Source organism: Panulirus ornatus, chromosome 9 (genome assembly GCF_036320965.1).
Source record: "Panulirus ornatus isolate Po-2019 chromosome 9, ASM3632096v1, whole genome shotgun sequence".
Lineage (NCBI taxonomy): Eukaryota > Metazoa > Arthropoda > Malacostraca > Decapoda > Palinuridae > Panulirus > Panulirus ornatus.
In genome coordinates this window covers 18,306,714-18,327,205 of record NC_092232.1, presented here as the reverse complement: position 1 = coordinate 18,327,205, position 20,492 = coordinate 18,306,714, and the positions used below count along the sequence as shown (strand labels likewise).

The 20,492-nt window shown below is 42.5% G+C and overlaps 1 protein-coding gene across 3 annotated transcripts in view; it reads right to left on the bottom strand.

Moving 5' to 3' along the window:
- The window catches only part of LOC139750239 (uncharacterized), a 214,275-nt gene that overhangs the window by 91,745 nt on the left and 102,038 nt on the right, over positions 1-20,492 (bottom strand). Inside the window, exon 2 of one of the 3 annotated variants that reach the window (XM_071664742.1) lies at positions 19,843-19,901. The exons of the other annotated variants lie outside the window; for them this stretch is intronic. The gene's annotated coding sequence lies outside the window, so the exon portion shown is untranslated. The remainder of the gene's footprint in view (positions 1-19,842; positions 19,902-20,492) is intronic. 3 annotated transcript variants of the gene reach the window in all.

Genomic DNA, 20,492 nt, shown 5'->3' with positions numbered 1-20,492 from the left:
AAGAATACTTCTCACGTATTCCCTGCGTGTCGTGGAAGACGACTAAAAGGGAAGGGAGCGGGGGGGGGGGGGGGGGGGGGCTGGAAATCCTCCCCTTTCGTTTTTAATTTTCCAAAAGAAGGAACAGAGAGGGGGGCCAAGTGAGGATATTCCCTCCAAGGCTCAGTCCTCTGTTCTTAACGCTACCTCGCTAACGCGGGAAATGGCGAATAGTATGAAAAATATATATATATATATATATATATATATATATATATATATATATATATATATATATATATATATATATATATATATATTTATTTATAACTTTTCAGCTTCTCTCCCGCTCGTGGAAATGAATAGAGAACCTAAAAATAAAAGCATATATTAAGCCTCTCGTCAGTGAATTATAATCGAAAATTTATCAGTAGGTTGATCGCACATTACTCGTGGCTTATAATCGACAGTTTATTCACAGAATGATCGCACTTCGTTTCCACTGATATAATGGAACGCATTTAACTAGGTGGTGGAACTACGGAATTCATAGTTCCGATGATTCATGACAGAGTTGCCAGAGCGGGTCGAGAGCAGGGTAGTGATTGGCTGAAGTGCGAGAGCGGGTCGAGAGCAGGGTGGTGATTGGCTGAAGTGCGTGAGCGGGTCGAGAGCAGGGTGGCGATTGGCTGAAGTGGAATATGAAACGGCTGCGTGATTGGCTGATGAGTGTGGAATGGAGCTGGTGATATGGTATAGAGGGAGGGAGGTAGGACGACAAGTTAGGGCTTCAGGAGTACCTGACTCGGAGAAAGAGCGGGAATTGTTCTCTGATGTTGTTTTGCTATGGTCACGTCAGCAGGGCGGAATCAAGTTAGCGTGGGCGTACGTCGAGGAAGGTTACCACTATGGTGACGAGAGGCAACCCCTGTCCCTGAGTGCTTAGTATGTCTTCACCTCTTTGAGACTTGGGTTTTCCTTTACAGCCATAGCAAGCGTGTATTTGTGTGTGTGTGGATTTTGCCACCATAGCCTACTGCAGGTGTGTTTCTTCCGCTGCCCTGAGCAGTTTATTCCATCCGAGGAGTGTGTGTGTGTGTGTGTGTGTGTAAACTTTATATTTCCCACGAGGTTGGTGCAATATATTTAGCTGTTTCACACTTTAGGGACAAGGTTTCATACGTTTAGAGACAAAGGATTGTACTGTGTTTAGTTATATTAATCCTTTTAACGACAGTTTTCAGTCTATTTCGAATGGGTACTCGATTCTGTACCTAAGGTGTTGTTATCCAGTGAACTGTCGAGAATATTTGTTGAACTTGCTGTAAGAATGTTACAATACTTGCTAAGAATCTTTGTAGTACTTGTAAGAATGCTTTAAGTGTGTACGTCTCAAATACAGGATTCAAGTATTTCTGTTCAAAAATATTCTTAAACCTTTAATAACGTTCTTTTGAATTGCCCATATCCCATATTTCTGTTCAATAAATGTTCTTAGATCTTTAATAACATTCTTTTGTACTGCCCACAACGCATAGGCTCAGAAAGTCACCTTATACACCCGAGATTGCTAATCCTTTGAGTATGACATTAAACATGTCATACCTTTACTATTGCAATAAACTGTACTTTTGTATGTTCTGGAATGCTGGAATCTGCCTAGGATTGCCATATATAAATCTTCACGATGAAATGTGTTTCTCGTGACCAAAATAAGGCTTCTTGATTGGTGTGGACACACGAGACGGCTGGCCATGAATGGGTCAATATTAGCAAATACCATAAATTAAGAATGGTGACTGACAAAGACCCATTAATTTTAAGAAACTGTTTGAATTTCTTCGATGGCTGTGTTCCGTAATATGGCAAGAAAGTCTGTAAGGATTTGGTTACGTATCGTACATTCCAGTGAGCATGATTTGTATAAGAAATAACGAACATGAACATTTCCACTGGATAGAAAAAAATGGGTGGAATATTTTCCTTTCAAACCCCTCAAAACTATGGAATAAACATTGTATTTATTGTAGGGGGATACACTGCTCAGGCCTTATTAACCTATCGGCCAGAGATACTCCTTGAAACACCAACAATGGATTCCTTGGTCACCGAACGTCAAATACGTACGAAACATATTCTATGATGATTAGCTTTTTATATACTGGTCCTCAAGAAGTGCGTAAGAGCCCTTCACCCTGTTGACCTTTGAGAGAGGCGAGCCGCCGCTAAGGTCACTTAGAAAGCGGAGTGACTCACAGGAGGCACATTCTCACACGTGGTTTGCCACTCCACACGATCAAACATTTAACCTAAAGACGCGAAGATTTCGACAGAGAGGTTCAACGTTTAATCAATAATCATTACTCCCTCTTGACATACTTAAAGTTGAGGCCACTGCACCAGGCAAACATCCAGAACTGCCTAGAAGGAAAGACGATGATATATATGACTGATGTTACATATTATCCCCACATAGGTTCATAAAAATGTACAACTTTCACCAGTCGAAGACGCAAGTTAAGTGCTTCTACATATACAACAGGAACTTTTCTCGTTCGTGGCCTCCTTCTCTTCCCCACACTTAACAGTGACGCAACGTCGTGGCCGGATTATACAGCAGACTGCAAGTGGTTTCCCATGTGACCCCCTGGGGAGTGACCTTTAGCCAGCTTGAGTCACTTATCGCCGACCCGACTGACCTGACATCATTACAATTGCCAGGGTGACCTGAATAACCGCCAGCGAGGAGAGTACACAGAGCAGGGTTCTGGATGGTATGTCCACACACACAACGTTGGCCGAAAAGAATGTACCAAGTCTTCAGACTGAACTGAAGTGTGATGGACTGTCATACTGGTGTAAAAACAGCGACCAAATAAGCGATGGACCTCAAGGACCTCCTGTGGCATCGGAGCAAGTTTGTAAAATGCTTTCCCACCATTCCGAGCATACGGACGCATGCGCTGAACACAATTGTTGATAACATTCTGTAGTGTCTTGGGCCAAATACTGACGTTAACTGGTCTGAAATTCTTTTCAATTATTCATTGCTTTTGTTCAAATATTTATCTTTCGCCATCAACAGCGGTGTCCCTCAAGGTTTTGTCTCGTCTCCTACACTTTTTCTCCTTTTTATCAACAATTTCTTTTCATCTACAAATAATCTACTGCATTCAAACGCTGACGACTCGACACTGCACTCCTCCACATCCTTCAATTCTGCTCCTTCTCTCACTCGATGCGCATCTCGACACAACTTTCTCAATAAACTCGGACAGGATATCTCAGCGGGGCAGACGAAATCTGGTTAACTTTAATGCCTCCAAGATCCAGTCTCTACTCATCTTTCTATCGAAAATTCCTCACAACTTTCCTCTTCCTCTCCTCTGACGGTTCTGTAGGTCTACCTCTTATCTCAATGAACACACTTGGTATTACTGTAATATTCACTCTATCTTGGAAATCCAACATTACGGAAATAATTAGGCATGCCTCTAAGAAACTTGGAGTTCTGTTTAAATGCCAAAATTTCTATTCTTCCAACCACTTGTTTCGTTAATACGAAGGCTTGATTCGTCCTTGTACGAAGTACTGCTCTCATATCTGGGGTGGTTCTAGCTCAGTATCCTTACTTGACAGAGTTGAGTTGAAAGTAGGGCAGACTTATAAACTCTCCCAGGCCTTACGCCACAATGCTGATTCACCTGAATCACACTGCCTCCTCTGAAGGTATTTCTTTGGTTTTTGCTCCCGATGACTGGCTACTTGTGTATCCCCACCACTAGCTAGATCACGTAATACTCGATAAACTACTACGTTACATGATTAAGTGGCCACTGTCTACTCAAGGGTGGGCCGTTTTGATAACTGTTCATTTCCCTGCACCTCGAAGCTTTAGAACTCTCTACTCTCAAATGCCTTTTCTAAATTCTATGATATGGCACATTTTAAAAGACAGGTTTTTCATTTCCTCCAGAATTCGTAAATACTATTTTTTGTCTCTATTCCCTTTCATTAACCTCTCTATATTTCAATTAAGACCCGGCCTTGATGGAGAATTTTATCCATGTCTGGAACCCTCAACTTTAAAGAAAAAACAGTATAAAAGAATTAACAACTCTTAACTGCCACGGCAATTACTGTCCAATCCTATCTTGCATAGTTATCCGGTACTTTCATTTTGAATTCTTTTTTGTTTTTGTCCTCTCTCTCTGTCTTCACACACACACACACACACACACACACACACACACACCACACACACACGCCCTAGCCTGAACTAGGTCCATACTTCATCGACCAACATTTGGAGTGGATGAACAGCTGGATTGAAAGTGGACCGACTGCTAAACCAGGATTCGAACCTAGGCGCTAACCGCTAAACTTCTGAGGTCCACAAATATACGTACGTATAATATATATATATATATATATATATATATATATATATATATATATATATATATATATATATATATATATATATATGCCCTCCTGACAGCAGAATTCGAACCGCTACCATTTGTGTGCGGGCTGGGACGATAAGATTAGGCTATGGAGCCCATAGTCATTAGCGTCCCCACTCCCACACAAATGGTACAGGATCGGATCCCGCTGTCAGGAGCGCATTATGTTTTCTATAAAAGTGCGCACCAGCACACAATATTCCTGTATATATATGTATACACACACACACACACTATATATATATATATATATATATATATATATATATATATATATATATTCGTCAGGAATATGTCCAGCAATCAGCCGCTGCTGATCAATGTCTGGAAGAGTATGGCGAGTACTTAGGATTAAAGCTTAATGTATCTTTTCGTTTGCGAAGTCGAAATCAGTACAAGGGTCTCTCTCTCTCTCTCTCTCTCTCTCTCTCTCTCTCTCTCTCTCTCTCTCTCTCTCTCTCTCTCTCTCATGTTCAACGTCACTAGGGCAAGGGCCCCTCCCTTCCACTACACCTTCGGTTGGCTGGACTTCGCATGAACCAAGACGTTACCGACTTTCGAAGACGGCGTTTGGAAAGCCTATTGAACACTGGGCAAGGTACTCCTTTGTTCCTGGGTCGTCCACCAGTCTAGCTAGCTAGGCCTTTCAGTCAGGCTGACTGTTTTCAAAAGGTTGTGAAACCAGTTCCTTCATGCTAGGTTTAAGAGGACAGAACCTTGCTCCATTCACGGTTGTAGGTTCGATGAACTGTATAGTCCCTTATGTCAACAGGTTTCGACTCCTTAAACCAGAAGAAACGTTGAGTTGTTGTTCTTTCTTTTTCTGAATGGAATGTTGTCGCGTTTATCTATCGGGTTTTGATCAACAACAGTAATTGCAAAACAGAGAAAAAACTTTGTGAAGAATGAAAAAGGCATTATTCCCATATTTATATGGGAATATCATAATATAAATACATATATATATATATATATTATCCCTGGGGATAGGGGAGAAAGAATACTTCCCACGTATTCCCTGCGTGTCGTAGAAGGCCCACACAACTTTCCATGGTTTACCCCAGACGCTTCACATGCCCTGATTTAATCCACTGACAGTACGTCAGCCCCGGTATACCACATCCATCCAATTCACTCTATTCCTTGCCCGCCTTTCACCCTCCTGCATGTTCAGGCCCCGATCACTCAAAATCTTTTTCACTCAATCTTTCCACCTCCAATTTGGCATTATTTGGCATTATTGCATGACAGCTAGAGACTGAGTGTGAACGAATGGGGCCTTTGTAGTCTTTTCCTAGCGCTACCTCGCACACATGAGGGGGGAGGAGGATGGTATTCCATGTGTGGCGAGGTGGCGATGGGAATGAATAAAGGCAGACAGTGTGAATTGTGTGCATGGGTATATATGTATGTGTCTGTGTGTGTATATATATGTGTACATTGAGATGTATGGGTATGTATATTTGCGTGTGTGGACGTGTGTGTATATACATGGGGGTGGGTTGGGCCATTTCTTTCGTCTGTTTCCTTGCGCTACCTCGCAAACGCGGGAGACAGCGACAAAGCAAAATAAATATATAATGTGTATATATATATATATATATATATATATATATATATATATATATATATATACAGAGAGAGAGAGAGAGAGAGAGAGAGAGAGAGAGAGAGAGAGAGAGAGAGAGAGAGTGTGTGTAAGCTGCAGCGTCCCGCGTCTGATGGGGTGGTGGTGGTGGAAGCAAGAGGCAAATAAAAGATCTGCGAGGCGAGGCAACCGATTCCCGATTGATCACTCCAGCTGCTCGGTAATTTAAGACCCACCCCCCAACCCAGCCTCCATAACCCATCCCCTAACTCCCCTCCCCAGAACTCACAGTAAGCGGGCGTCACAATCTGATTTTTACTCTTATTCTGTAACCTAAAAATGAAGAAAATTCTTATTCAAATTTTTTTTTTTTCATTAATCGTGTTTAAGAATTATCACCCATGCTTGAAATGTAATTCATTATTCATAATGTTTATATAAAGACCACACGTGAATAAATAAACACACACACACACACACACACACACACACACACACACACACAGGGATATTAATGTTTTCGTATAGAGTTATTGAGGGTGCAGGAAATGACCACTTGATGGATACAAGGCAACTGTTCAGGGCTCAGCAGGTGTCCGCTTGCCCCGAGATTATGAGCAGACGACCTAATGAGCCCCAGATTATGAGCAGACGACCTATGAGCCCCAGATTATGAGCAGACGACCTAACGAGCCCAGGTTATGGGCGGACGACTTAACGCGCCCAGATTAAAAGCGGACGACCTGATGCTCCCAGATTATAAGCAGACGACCTAATGCGCCCAGATTGTTAGCAGACGACCTAATGCCCCCAAATCATCAATAGACGACCTAATATTCCGCTATTAACAACAGCAATTTAACACAGGTATATCCTCTTGCTTATACTCCTACTTCTTCAAGCGATAGTTAGCCACGCGACCTGCAGCAAGCGACCTTTTGTTCCCAGACAGACAACAGGTGACCTCTTCATCCAAACTCTACTGCAAACGACCTTTTGCTCCCAGACGACCTACTGCTCGAAGACCCACAAGCAGTGATCTTTTTTTGTTTCCAGATCTACTTTAGGGAGATCCAGTGCTCCAAGACCTACCGACAGTGACAGTGCGGCAGTGACAGTGCGACAGTGACAGTGACAGGAGATGAACTACTGAAATAAGCCTCATAAAGCCATGTACCCAAATGAGGAGTAACAGTGATCTACAAAACAGTGAGAATGTTTATTCAGTCTGAGAATAACAGTGATTTACAGAAGAGTCAAAAATGTGTCCAGCTTAGGAGAAGCAGTGGTCTGGAGAAGTGTGTGTGTGTGTGTGTGTGTGTGTGTGTGTGTGTGCTACACCTGCCAAGAAACCATTTGAAGTTTTCTTATTCAGTATTAATGAGAGAGGAAGCAAGACCCTCACGGTTCATGACACGAGGGATTGTAAGGTGTGGTTCCGCTCCTTCATTCCTCCAGCGGTTCCTGCCCAGGTCCGAACTGCTTCGTCTCCCTCGTGTGTGAGTCACAAGCTTTCGTAAATAAAGCGTCAGAGAAACTGGCTTTTGCAGGGGAAGGGAGGGGAACAGGATGGAGGATGGGGGGGTTATATCCACCTCTCTTCCTCCCTCCTCCCCACCACACAGGCAAACCCTCGAAGGGACGAAACTTTTCGGAATAACAGAATAAGTTGTATCCCGGAGCGGACCTGACCAACATCCTTGTCAGCTTTCACTAGTGTGTTTCAAAGGGTTTAGTGAGCAGCAGCAGCAGCAGTGGGGACGGACGAACGGACACATAAGATTTATACAGACAGACAACCATGCACATCCACACAGTTATAATGTACAACTCTCTCCTCACTATACACTCATCACAGAAGATATGAACAAGAGATGTATTACAAAAACTATATAGAAAACACACACACACACACACATACACATATATCTATATATATATATATTATCCCTGGGGATAGGGGAGAAAGAATACTTCCCACGTATTCCCTGCGTGTCGTAAAAGGCGACTAAAAGGGAAGGGAGCGGGGGGCTGGAAATCCTCCCCTCTCATTTTTTTTTTTAATTTTCCAAAAGAAGGAACAGAGAAGGGGGCCAGGTGAGGATATTCCCTCAAAGGTCCAGTCCTCTGTTCTTAACGCTACCTCGCTAATGCGGGAAATGGCGAATAGTATGAAAGAAAAGAAAAAGATATATACACACACACACACACACACATATATACATATATATATATATATATATATATATATATATATATATATATATATATATATATATATATATATATATATATATATGGGGGAACCTAAAAACGGAAACATACGAGACGGTCCTATACCTCCCTCCCGCCAAAGACACTTAACTGTCAGCTTCATATTCATAAGAGTTTTACGCCTCCTTGAGCTCTGAATTTTTACGTGTTTTGAAAGATCTCGCGAGAACTACTGAATATAAAGGAATTCAGAGACCAAACCCGTATTGGATTCTTTATTCCTTCTTTAAATCCTGTGACGAATGACGTTGAGACTCTCTTTGAGTGAATGTTTCTGAATTTCTTTTTTTTCCTCGGTGAGTATATTCGTGCGTCTTTGAAAGTCACCCTATCTAAGCCATCTTTGCCAAAGTCGCCACACTTGCTGCTCAGGAGGCTACACCTGGTAAGTGTTCGTCCTATACTGAGGTGAAAATATAGTATGGCACTCTGACAGAAATAAGTGGTGGGGCTTGACTAACCGTACAACAGAAAGGTAAAAAAATCTCCAAGGTCTGAAGTTTTACTTGTTTTAGAAGATACAAAAACATTCTCGTATGCCATACGTCTATTTTTTTTTTCGCTCTACCATCACCTGCTTCTTGCAAAGTTTTCTTGGATAACCTTATGTCTTTCTCATTGTATATATATATATATATATATATATATATATATATATATATATATATATATATATATATATATATATATATATATATATATATGGATGTTTTGGCTCTGAGTGAAACGAAGCTCAAGGGTAAAGGGGAAGAGTGGTTTGGAAATGTCTGGGGAGTGAAGTCAGGGGTTAGTGAGAGGACAAGAGCAAGGGAAGGAGTAGCAATACTCCTGAAACAGGAGTTGTGGGAGTATGTGATAGAATGTAAGAAAGTAAATTCTCGATTAATATGGGTAAAATTGAAAGTTGATGGAGAGAGGTGGGTGATTATTGGTGCATATGCACCTGGGCATGAGAAGAAAGATCATGAGAGGCAAGTGTTTTGGGAGCAGCTGAATGAGTGTGTTAGCGGTTTTGACGCACGAGACCGGGTTATAGTGATGGGTGATTTGAATGCAAAGGTGAGTAATGTGGCAGTTGAGGGAATAATTGGTATGCATGGGGTGTTCAGTGTTGTAAATGGAAATGGTGAAGAGCTTGTAGATTTATGTGCTGAAAAAGGACTGATGATTGGGAATACCTGGTTTAAAAAGCGAGATATACATAAGTATACTTATGTAAGTAGGAGAGATGGCCAGAGAGCGTTATTGGATTACGTGTTAATTGACAGGCGTGCGAAAGAGAGACTTTTGGATGTTAATGTGCTGAGAGGTGCAACTGGAGGGATGTCTGATCATTATCTTGTGGAGGCTAAGGTGAAGATTAGTATGGGTTTTCAGAAAAGAGGAGTGAATGTTGGGGTGAAGAAGGTGGTGAGAGTAAGTGAGCTTGGGAAGGAGACCTGTGTGGGGAAGTACCAGGAGAGACTGTGTACAGAATGGAAAAAGGTGAGAACAATGGAAGTAAGGGGAGTGGGGGAGGAATGGGATGTATTTAGGGAATCAGTGATGGATTGCGCAAAAGATGCTTGTGGCATGAGAAGAGTGGGAGGTGGGCTGTTTAGAAAGGGTAGTGAGTGGTGGGATGAAGAAGTAAGAGTATTAGTGAAAGAGAAGAGAGAGGCATTTGGACGATTTTTGCAGGGAAAAAATGCAATTGAGTGGGAGAAGTATAAAAGAAAGAGACAGGAGGTCAAGAGAAAGGTGCAAGAGGTGAAAAAAAGGGCAAATGAGAGTTGGGGTGAGAGACTATCAGTAAATTTTAGGGAGAATAAAAAGATGTTCTGGAAGGAGGTAAATAGGGTGCGTAAGACAAGGGAGCAAATGGGAACTTCAGTGAAGGGCGTAAATGGGGAGGTGATAACAAGTAGTGGTGATGTGAGAAGGAGATGGAATGAGTATTTTGAAGGTTTGTTGAATGTGTCTGATGACAGAGTGGCAGATATAGGGTGTTTTGGTCGAGATGGTGTGCAAAGTGAGAGGGTTAGGGAAAATGATTTGGTAAACAGAGAAGAGGTAGTAAAAGCTTTGCGGAAGATGAAAGCCGGCAAGGCAGCAGGATTGGATGGTATTGCAGTGGAATTTATTAAAAAAGGGGGTGACTGTATTGTTGACTGGTTGGTAAGGTTATTTAATGTATGTATGACTCATGGTGAGGTGCCTGAGGATTGGCGGAATGCGTGCATAGTGCCATTGTACAAAGGCAAAGGGGATAAGAGTGAGTGCTCAAATTACAGAGGTATAAGTTTGTTGAGTATTCCTGGTAAATTATATGGGAGGGTATTGATTGAGAGGGTGAAGGCATGTACAGAGCATCAGATTGGGGAAGAGCAGTGCGGTTTCAGAAGTGGTAGAGGATGTGTGGATCAGGTGTTTGCTTTGAAGAATGTATGTGAGAAATACTTAGAAAAGCAAATGGATTTGTATGTAGCATTTATGGATCTGGAGAAGGCATATGATAGAGTTGATAGAGATGCTCTGTGGAAGGTATTAAGAATATATGGTGTGGGAGGCAAGTTGTTAGAAGCAGTGAAAGTTTTTATCGAGGATGTAAGGCATGTGTACGTGTAGGAAGAGAGGAAAGTGATGGTTCTCAGTGAATGAGGTTTGCGGCAGGGGGTGTGATGTCTCCATGGTGTTTAATTTGTTTATGGATGGGTTGTTAGGAGTAAATGCAAGAGTCCTGGAAGTGGGCATAAGTCGTTGGGGATGAAGGACTTGGGAAGTGAGTCAGTGTGTGTTCTGAGATACAGCGCTGGTGGCTGATTCATGTGGAAATGGAAGCTGGTACTGAGTTGTAAATGTGTGGAAGAAGCAATTAGAGTAAATGGAATAACAGCAAGTATTAGGACAGTAGTTAGGTAAGTCAATATATTTGAATATAATAAATGATGAAGTAAGTTTTTAATATTAGTGGATTATATCATAAATGAATCATATGATATATGGAGGGGGAACCTAAAAATGTGAAACTACGAGACATCCTATCCTCCTCCGCAAAGCATAAACTGGTCATGTTAATCATAAAGTTTCCCCCATTGCTCTGATTTGTTACGTGTTTTGAAGATCTGCGCGAGAATACTGAATATAGGAATTCAGGAGACAAGTATTGTGATTTTTATTCGTTCTTTAAAATCTGTGACGAATGACGTTTGAGATGAGAGAATGTTTCTGAAATTTCTTTGTTCCTCGGAGAGTATATTCGTGAGTGAAAGTATATTGCATCCAAAGTGCAACTTACTGTCAGGGGTACACGGAAAGTGTTAGTCCTAATGGAGGTGAAAATAGATGGATCTGAAGAAATATGTGGATGGGGCTTGACTAACCGGTGTAAAGAGAAGGTAAAAAAATTCCAAGGTTGAAGTTTTGACTTGTTTTAGAAGATACAATAAACATTCTCGTATGCCATACGTCTATTTTTTTTTCGCGTGTGCATCACTGCTTGTTGCAAATGTTTTTTGGGCCTTTTCTTTCTCATTGTTTCATTATACTAATACATGATATCAAATATATATATATATATATATATAAAAAAAAAAATATATATATATATATATATATGTATGAATGTACGTTCGTCTGTGTGTGTGTGTGTGTAATGATTACAGAAACAGATGGATTTGTATGTGGCATTTATGGAAAAAGCATATAATAAGAGTTGATCGAAATGCCTTGAGGAAGATCTTAAGACTTTACGGTGCGTAGAAGCAGTGAGAAGTACTTCTCAAGGGTACACTGTAAGGCGTGTGTACAAGCTGGAAGAGAGGAGAGTGAAATATTCTAATTGAAGGTTGATCTGCGGCAGGGCTGTGTGATGTTGTTCAATTTGTTTATGGATGGGGCGGTGAGGGAGGTAACTGCGAGAGTCTTGGAGAGAGGAGCCGTCTGTGGGGGATGAGAGGGCCTTGGGTTTAAGTAGTTATTTGCTGAAGATACAGCAGTGGCGGCAGATTCGAGTGCAAACTGCAGAAGCTGGTGACTGTGTGAAAGAAGGAGGTTGGGAGTAAATGTGATTAAAAGCAAGGCTATTAGGTTGAGCATGGGTGAGGGAGAAGTTAGCTGGGTTGTGAGTTGGCATGGAGAAAAATTGTAGGGAGTGAAGTGTTTCAGATAACTGAAAGTGGACATGGTAGCGAATGGGACTATTGTAGCGGAAGTGAGTCACAGGGTGGGTGAGGGGGGGCAAAGTCTGGGAGCACTGAAAAATGTGGAAAGAGAGAACGTTATCTGGGAGGGCAAAAAAGGGTTATGTTTGAAGGAACAATAGTCCCAACATTATTATATGGATGAGGAGAAGGGTGGATGTGCTGGAAATGAAATGTTTAAGGACAATATGTGGTGTGAGGTGGTTTGATCGAGTTAGTAATGAAAGGCTGAGAGATGTGTGTAATGAAAAGAGTGTGGTTGAGAGAATAGAAGTATGTGTGCCGATATGGTCTGGTTATATTGAGAGAAAGAGGAAAGGATGACAAAGAGAATATATATGTCAGAAGTGGAGAGAGCAAAGTGAACGGGGGGACCAATTTGGAGATGGAAGGATGGAGTGAAAAAGATTTTGAATGATCGGGACCTGAACATGCAGGAGGATGAAAGGCGTGCACGGGATAGAGCGAGCTGTAATGATGTGATATACTGGGGCCGATAACTGCCAGTGGATTGAACCAAGACACATGAAACTACCAAGGTAAACCATGAAAAGTCCGTGGGACCTGGCGGTGGATAGGAATTTGTGGTTTCGGTGCATAACACATGACAGCTAGAGAATGGATGTGAGCTGTCGCGACCTTTCTTCGTCTGTTCCTGGCGCAATCTCTCTCATGCAGGAAACGACGATCAAGTATGTCTTATTTCTTTTCTCTTTTTTTTACGCTGGAGACCAGTCACGGACAAAGTCCACATCAAGGCATAGTTTTAATTGAAATATAAAGAGGTTCATGAAAGGGATAAAGGATAGACAAGGGAAAGTATTTACTGATTTCAAAGGAAGTGAAAAACCTGTCTGAAAATGTGCCAGGCCATAGTTGTGGGGAAAGACATGAGAGGGTAGTGAGTTCCCAAGTTTCGAGGTATAGAGAAAGTAGGGAAAGAAACGGGTATCAAAACGCCCCCATCCCCCGAGTTGCCATATATATATATATATATATATATATATATATATATATATATATATATATATATATATATATATATATATATATATATATGAAAGGGCCTTAACCCAGTACGTGTAAAAAGCTGAACTGACGAATTACTTCTACGTATAAATGGTGGAGTCACCTTATCATTAGCCACATACACCAAAACTGACTCATTGCTTCATAAAATATCAAAGATTAATATGAGTCATGACTGACTTGGACAAAAAAAAGAAATGAGTTCACTCCTCCCTGACACAGATACAAGTGGATGATGAACTTTTTCCAGGAATCATTAGATGACATTCAGTATATCTTGGGCTGGGTCTGGGGCCAACCCATGGAAGAGCGAGCCATCCAGTTATTGTGATGTTACAATCTCCTGGATGTGTGACATTGCACCAAGGGCGAACGAGTCTTATGACATCATTCTCGGCCATGATCACTTTACTCATGGCTGGTGTCGTGAAAATCCATATACTTTCCTGGATCATTTCTGGTCTAGGCCATTGTCTCATTAAATACTTTGTATGATCTTAAATATTTTTGTGACCAACATGTTTACTCGGATAGTTTGGCAAAAGTGTTTATGAAATTCGTTGCCTCAGTTAACAGAATAAACGATGATTGATTTTACCTCCTGTGGTTTCCTGGGACCTATGTTAGGGTGTGGGGTTCCATACATTGCACAAACAGTTGTTTTGATGTGCCAGGGAGTGACGCCTTGTCAGACATCCTCTGCACCAGGGAGTGGCGCCTTTTAAGACATCAGACACATTCTGAATTTGACCATTCCCACAGTATGATTGGTGGGATAAAATCTCTTATTCACATATTCACAGAGCTGTGAAGGTGTGGCCTTACATTACACAGTTGTTGGGTTATTAACCATATATATTTGGGGTAGAATAGTAGACGAGGCGAGTTACTGACGTGGGTTATGGATATTGATTTGGTAAGTCGTTGGTTGTGTGACGTTTTCAATGGTCAATATACATCAGAGTCTCTCACCTGTAGCTTTTGAGTGTCAACATTACAAACACAGTTGCAAGATTTACTTTCTTCCTTTGTCGGGTTCTCTTCAGCATCCATTTTCTTCCTAAGGATCTCGGACGTCCAGAGATCTATACACTTTAGGTAAGACTTATCTAAGATCTATCTATCACCCTCTTCCACCGTCTCGCGACGTGCAACAGTCTGCCCATCGGGACACCTCTGATGGGGCCGTTGAGAGGCGTCTGTCCGTCTACGCGGCTCGCTGCCTGCAGGGCTTTATCGCGGCATAACCTAGTTACAGACCATGTCTGAGTGTTCATCTTGGCTCACAAATGACTCTTTTTACATCCAAGGCGTGTTTAAGCTTTTGAGGAAAAGCTTTCAGTTTCATGGGGCCAATGGGGACTACTCACTAACAGACGGGGTGAAAGAAGACTTGTTGTATCTCTGTAACAGCGAGGCTTGGCTTGGGGGAGAGGATTTCGTGAGAGAAGAACCTCACCGCCTCTGTCTCCATCACGGTCTTAAACAGCTGTCGCATCCTGACGATGATCTGGGAGGCTGATGTTGAAAATGGTAGTGACTCGCTCTTCCATAGATCTTGTACGAGATTTCTCCTTAAAAGGAAGACCCTTATAGCCCTTCTTCTAAGCCCTGTTCCTTTAAAAAAAAAACCCACTGCTGAATCAACGGATTCCAAATTTGGCTGTTTATGTCGCCTTCATGGAGAGAGAGAGAGAGAGAGAGAGAGAGAGAGAGAGAGAGAGAGAGAGAGAGAGAGAGAGAGAGAGAGAGAGAGAGAGAGAGAGAGAGAGAGAGAGAGACCCATTCTGACATTCGTTTCTTCTCTCAACTCTGAACTTTCCATTGTATACTTCAAAAGCAAATCATTTCCTAACAACGATTTTCGGCCATATGTCAAGAATATTATTGCGACACACGCCACTGAAAGCATTTTTCCCGAGCCCTCACACTGAGCAAGACACACAACAGGGAGTGAATATCATGCAAATATTCTAACTCGTTGGGAGGGAAGATACCAACACAGGAACACAACTAGTGTCAAGACGATGGCCTCTTCTCGTTGATATAATCAAGGAGCTTCCCCAGGAACGACTCCCCCTCGAGCTGCAAAATTCGTAGCGCAGACCAAACTCTTCCCTACTTCCTAGATATTTATGTTCAGTGACTTGATTGTCTGGAGGCAAAAAAATGATAGTTCGCGTGATTACTTTCTTACAATTGTGGGGGGAAATACATAACATCAGAGGGTCGCAAAAAAAAAATGGATAACGTTTGCTGAAAACAAGATAGACACTCTTCCCTGATCTGTCACCCAGTGTTTGCGACAAAGGTTTAAACTCTCATCTTCCAGTTCGAGGTCTTCCTCCTTCGTCTTCTGCTCTCACTTGTCCTACCGTGGGCTTTTATCTCCGTCCTTAGCACGTCTTCACAAACATTTCCACTACCACCAGGCTAGGCCCAATCCCCTGGATCGTCAGATATGATCCTCAGTTATTTTTCTTGTTAGACAGACACTCCGTCCCTGGACTCACCACTCCCGACTGACCAGTCCACTTCTCTATATCTTGGTCCAGTCTTTGACTGCACGGCCAACTCCACCATCCACACACGCACACACCCAGGTCCCCTACGCTCCTCACCAGCCCACTCCACTACGCCGTGATTCACTGTCTACCTAATCAGACTACGTCTTTTACACCGCAGTCCACTAACCATCTAACAACCTCACCCCACTACATCTTGACAGCTTCCATGACGATGTGAGAGACGCAACCGCCGCCCTTCCTCCCCAACACGTACATCCTGACCACCCGCACCACCCCCTGCACCACTTGACCCCTGGTCAGTTTGAGGGCGAACTATGACGGCAATCTTCCACGCCCACTTCCTGGCACCCGCACCTTCCTTGCATCACTTGACCTTGGTCGGTTGTTTGCGACGAACTGATGGCCACTTCCACTCCTCCCTTCCTCCCTCTCTTCTTGGCACTAGTACCATCTCCGCACCACTTGTCGCTGGTCAGTGTCTGGGATCGGATTGATGGTCGTGCCAGAGAGCCTGCGACTAGTGTTGATATTGAGTTTGAGAGGGAGATCGTGTTAAGCTATCAGGAAGGCAGAGCAGCGGCACCGTGTAGCACTCTATCTTCGTGCGTCAGGCGGCCAGAGACTCTGACCCGCCATGCCTCAGGGGATGAAAATAAAGAAGAAATAGGTCTAGAAATAAACAGAAAATAAAAGATTTTGAGCATAAGATATCTGCTATATCGTACATGACGTACCGCCAACAACTAAGATGTGGAATACTCTTCGTCTTTCCCTCTTCTTGTAACCTTTTCGCCTGTAAGAACCAGCTCTACAAACACTTATGGAAGTCTAATTTATCAGTGTCTACGTTCTTTTAATCCTTCTTCTATACCTTCAACCGAGATAGCCTTTACCTGCAATATGTTCTGACCGTGTCTTGCCGGTTACTAAATATATATATATATATATATATATATATATATATATATATATATATATATATATATATATATATATATATATATATATATATATATATATATATATATATATATATATATATATATATATATATATATATATATATATATATATATATATATATATATATATATATACGTATATATAACGGTGTGAGAAAAACAAGAGTGAGTAAATGGGGAGGTGGTAACAAGCAGAGGTCATGTGAAAAGAAGGAGTATTTGGAAGGATGATTGAATGTGTTCGATGATAGGATGGCTGATGCTGGTTGCTTGGAACGCGGAGATATGCGAAGTTAGAGAATCATTGCAAGTGCTCTGGTGAAGTGAGATGAGGCGGTAAAAGCCTTGCGTTAGATGAAGCACGGCAAAAAGCGACTGAAATGGAAAGAATTGCTGTTGAATTTCTTAAAAAAAGAGGGATTATTGAGTTGTTGATTGGTTAGTTAGGATTTTCGTTGTATGTATGGCTCATCATGAAGTGCTTAAGGACTGCGGGAATGCCTGTATAGTGCCACTGTATAAAGGCAAGGGGGACAAAAGTGAATATTCGATTTACAGAAGTATATGATTTTTAAGTGAACCTGGTAAATTGTATGAGAGACCGGTGATTGAGAGGTCGGGGATGGCATGCACAGAGCATCAGACTGAGGAGGAACAATGTGGCTTAAGGAGTAATAGAGGAACCGTGGATCACGCGTTTGTTTTGAAAAATATGCGTGTGAGAGAAATACTTAAAGAAACAGAATGTTTAAAGAAACAGAAAAATCTGCATGAGGCATCTTAATGGATCTAAGAAAAGCATATGATAGGGAAGACAGAGATGCTTTGTGAAGGGATTATAAATATAGGAGTGAAAGGAAAAGTATTAGAAGCAGTGAGGAGGTTTTACGAAGGGAATAAGGCATGTGTGTGTAATTAGAAAGGGAGGAGAAAGACTGATTCCATGCGAAGGTGGGTCTGTGGCAGGGGAATGTGATGTCACCAAGGCTGTTTAATCAATCTATGGATGGGGTCGTGAGGAAGGTAAACGTGGGGGTTTATGGAGAAAAGGGTAGGTCTGCTGTCTGCTGAGGGTGAGAGGTAAGTGAGGTACTATTTGCTGATGATACAGTGCTGGTGGCATATTCAAGCAAGAAACTGCATATCTTATTACCATTCCCTTCGTTCGCCAGTCCACATGTCCACCATTCCCCTCGTCCACTAACCTTTCAACATACGTATACCTCCTCACCACCTCCCTGGAACACGGCTCGCGAGCCAGAGCGCGGCCACGGGAAAAAAACGATGAAAAAAAAATGGGTGTTGAAAATACTGCCCTAAAAGTCTCATGCTGTTTACTGGAACTGTAGGTGGCGAGAGGACGACAATTCCTTCACCTCCACGACACAGTTTGTGAGGAGACAACAGATATTCGTCGTCTGCATCCCAGGAAGGAGGCAGGCCCGTTCGTTCACAGGAACGTCGTCCATCTTCTGCAACATATCCACATGGTTCTTCTGTTCCAAGATCGATATTGTACTGGATTATTCATCGTTCACTCTCGTGGTCCAATGTTCAGGTCTTATTTTCACTGTTTGCCTCACGACATTCTCCTAAAGTGTGGTAAAACGAAAAAGAAAAGAAAAAAAAACAGGATCGTTTCCTTGCCGTCCTGCAGCTTGTTCATAAATATTGAAGAGAGGACGTTCAACTCCACGGCGCCAGCGCACAGCTGTGAGGCTACATCTGGTATATGCTCTTTTTTTTTTATGGTTGACGTGGTATGTAAATCAGTCTGATACATAGCCGGCAACTTTCGTCATCCACCGACGTTAATTTATGCGTTTTTATAAAGGACATTTTGGAACGAAATGATAGATTTCTGATTAACTCTTCACGCTATTAACTCGAGCTGAGCGGGAGAGAGATAACCTCTTGTAGTCGCATCTGACAAAAGTGACTGGATATACGTTGACACTGGTGAGTACTGGGGACTGGCAGGTCACCAGAGGCTGTAGACCTTAAGCCTCCGCCCGTGTGGCTGGCAAGGGATTGCGAGGATTCGTCTCCCCCTTAGATACCAACGGAGGGAGGGCGTGTGAGGCAGGATATTGTGTTGAATAATCTGCGCCTCCTTCAGCGTGGTGGTGTGACACCCTGAAGCACCGTGGTACGAACACAGTAAGGCCTTTTGGGGGATACGTCGGGGTGACCTTGAGGCACGACAGTAGGACTCCTGAGCACGAAGGAGGTACACCGACGGCACGTCTCAAGCACGGCAGGAAGAGCTCTAAGGACAATGGGACGACCTTTGTGCACAATGGTACAGCCGCTTAACGACGCTGGTAAGAACGAGGAAGACGGTACGATCGTTGGGTGAGATGACATCACCTTTGACCTGACTATGAAAAGCCATGGCATTGGTCATTTCATCACACTCGTGGATCGTAACGTCGCACTCAAGTATCGTACCGTCGTGATCAAGGATCGTACCATCGTGATCAAGCATCGTACCGTCGTGCTCAAGCATCGTACCGTCGTGCTCTAAGATCGTACGACCCATCGTTCTTAAGGTCGCGAGTCTTGGATCATTATATCTGAGGCCGACGCATCTCATGACGCAACACTGACCTAGAAAATCCATAAATAACTCCTGCGGTTCCGGTTGTGACGCATTCTTGAGTCTGTCGATAATAAACATCTCTAAAAAGGGAAAAGCCAGTGGTAACGTGTTACTGAAAACATGAACTTAAGAAGAGGTAAAATCTGGCCAAATTAAGCTCTTTTCTTACGTGTATGTGAAATAACTGTACAAAAGTCAATCAAAAATATATAAACTGTAGATAGGATGCATACCTTGTGACCGTTGGTGACCAGCGTCTCTTAAAGACGCAACGCTCGCTCGCTCGCCTCACCTGCAAGATAGGAAAGTGCATTACGACACCGCGACAGATATCTGCCAGACTTACAACATGTCTTGCATTATAAGTGAATCTTAATAAACCCGGTTCATTCGTCTCGGGCAAAACCATTTACTTTGTCAGGTAAATATACCGAACAGAGGTATTGCCACTGCGTTGTATGAATATATAAATATATGCTATAATGTTATACCTTTCCTTACAGATCTATGGTTGAATATGGTATTGCCTTTATTTATCAGTACCGTCCACTGCCAGCGTCCAGTCCTACCCTGAGCCGAAGCGGAAGTTTGGGTATATTGATAGCAGCCGAATCACCGTGCATGTTTATACAAGCACACGCGATGGCAACACCGGAATGAGTAACTGCTCTTGCCTGATACACTGGCACGGCTCTGTGTGTGTGTGTGTGTGTGTGTGTGTGTGTGTGGAGTTAGAATCGCTGCCGTACATAATATTCTTCAGATTATGAACTTTCGCTTCACTCAATACATTTTCATTGTTTCCCGAAAAGAAGACATTCTATATGGATTAGTAGATTCGGTCCTTCCGAGCCCTCGTCTACTGGCTTCTGTGGAGAGCTAG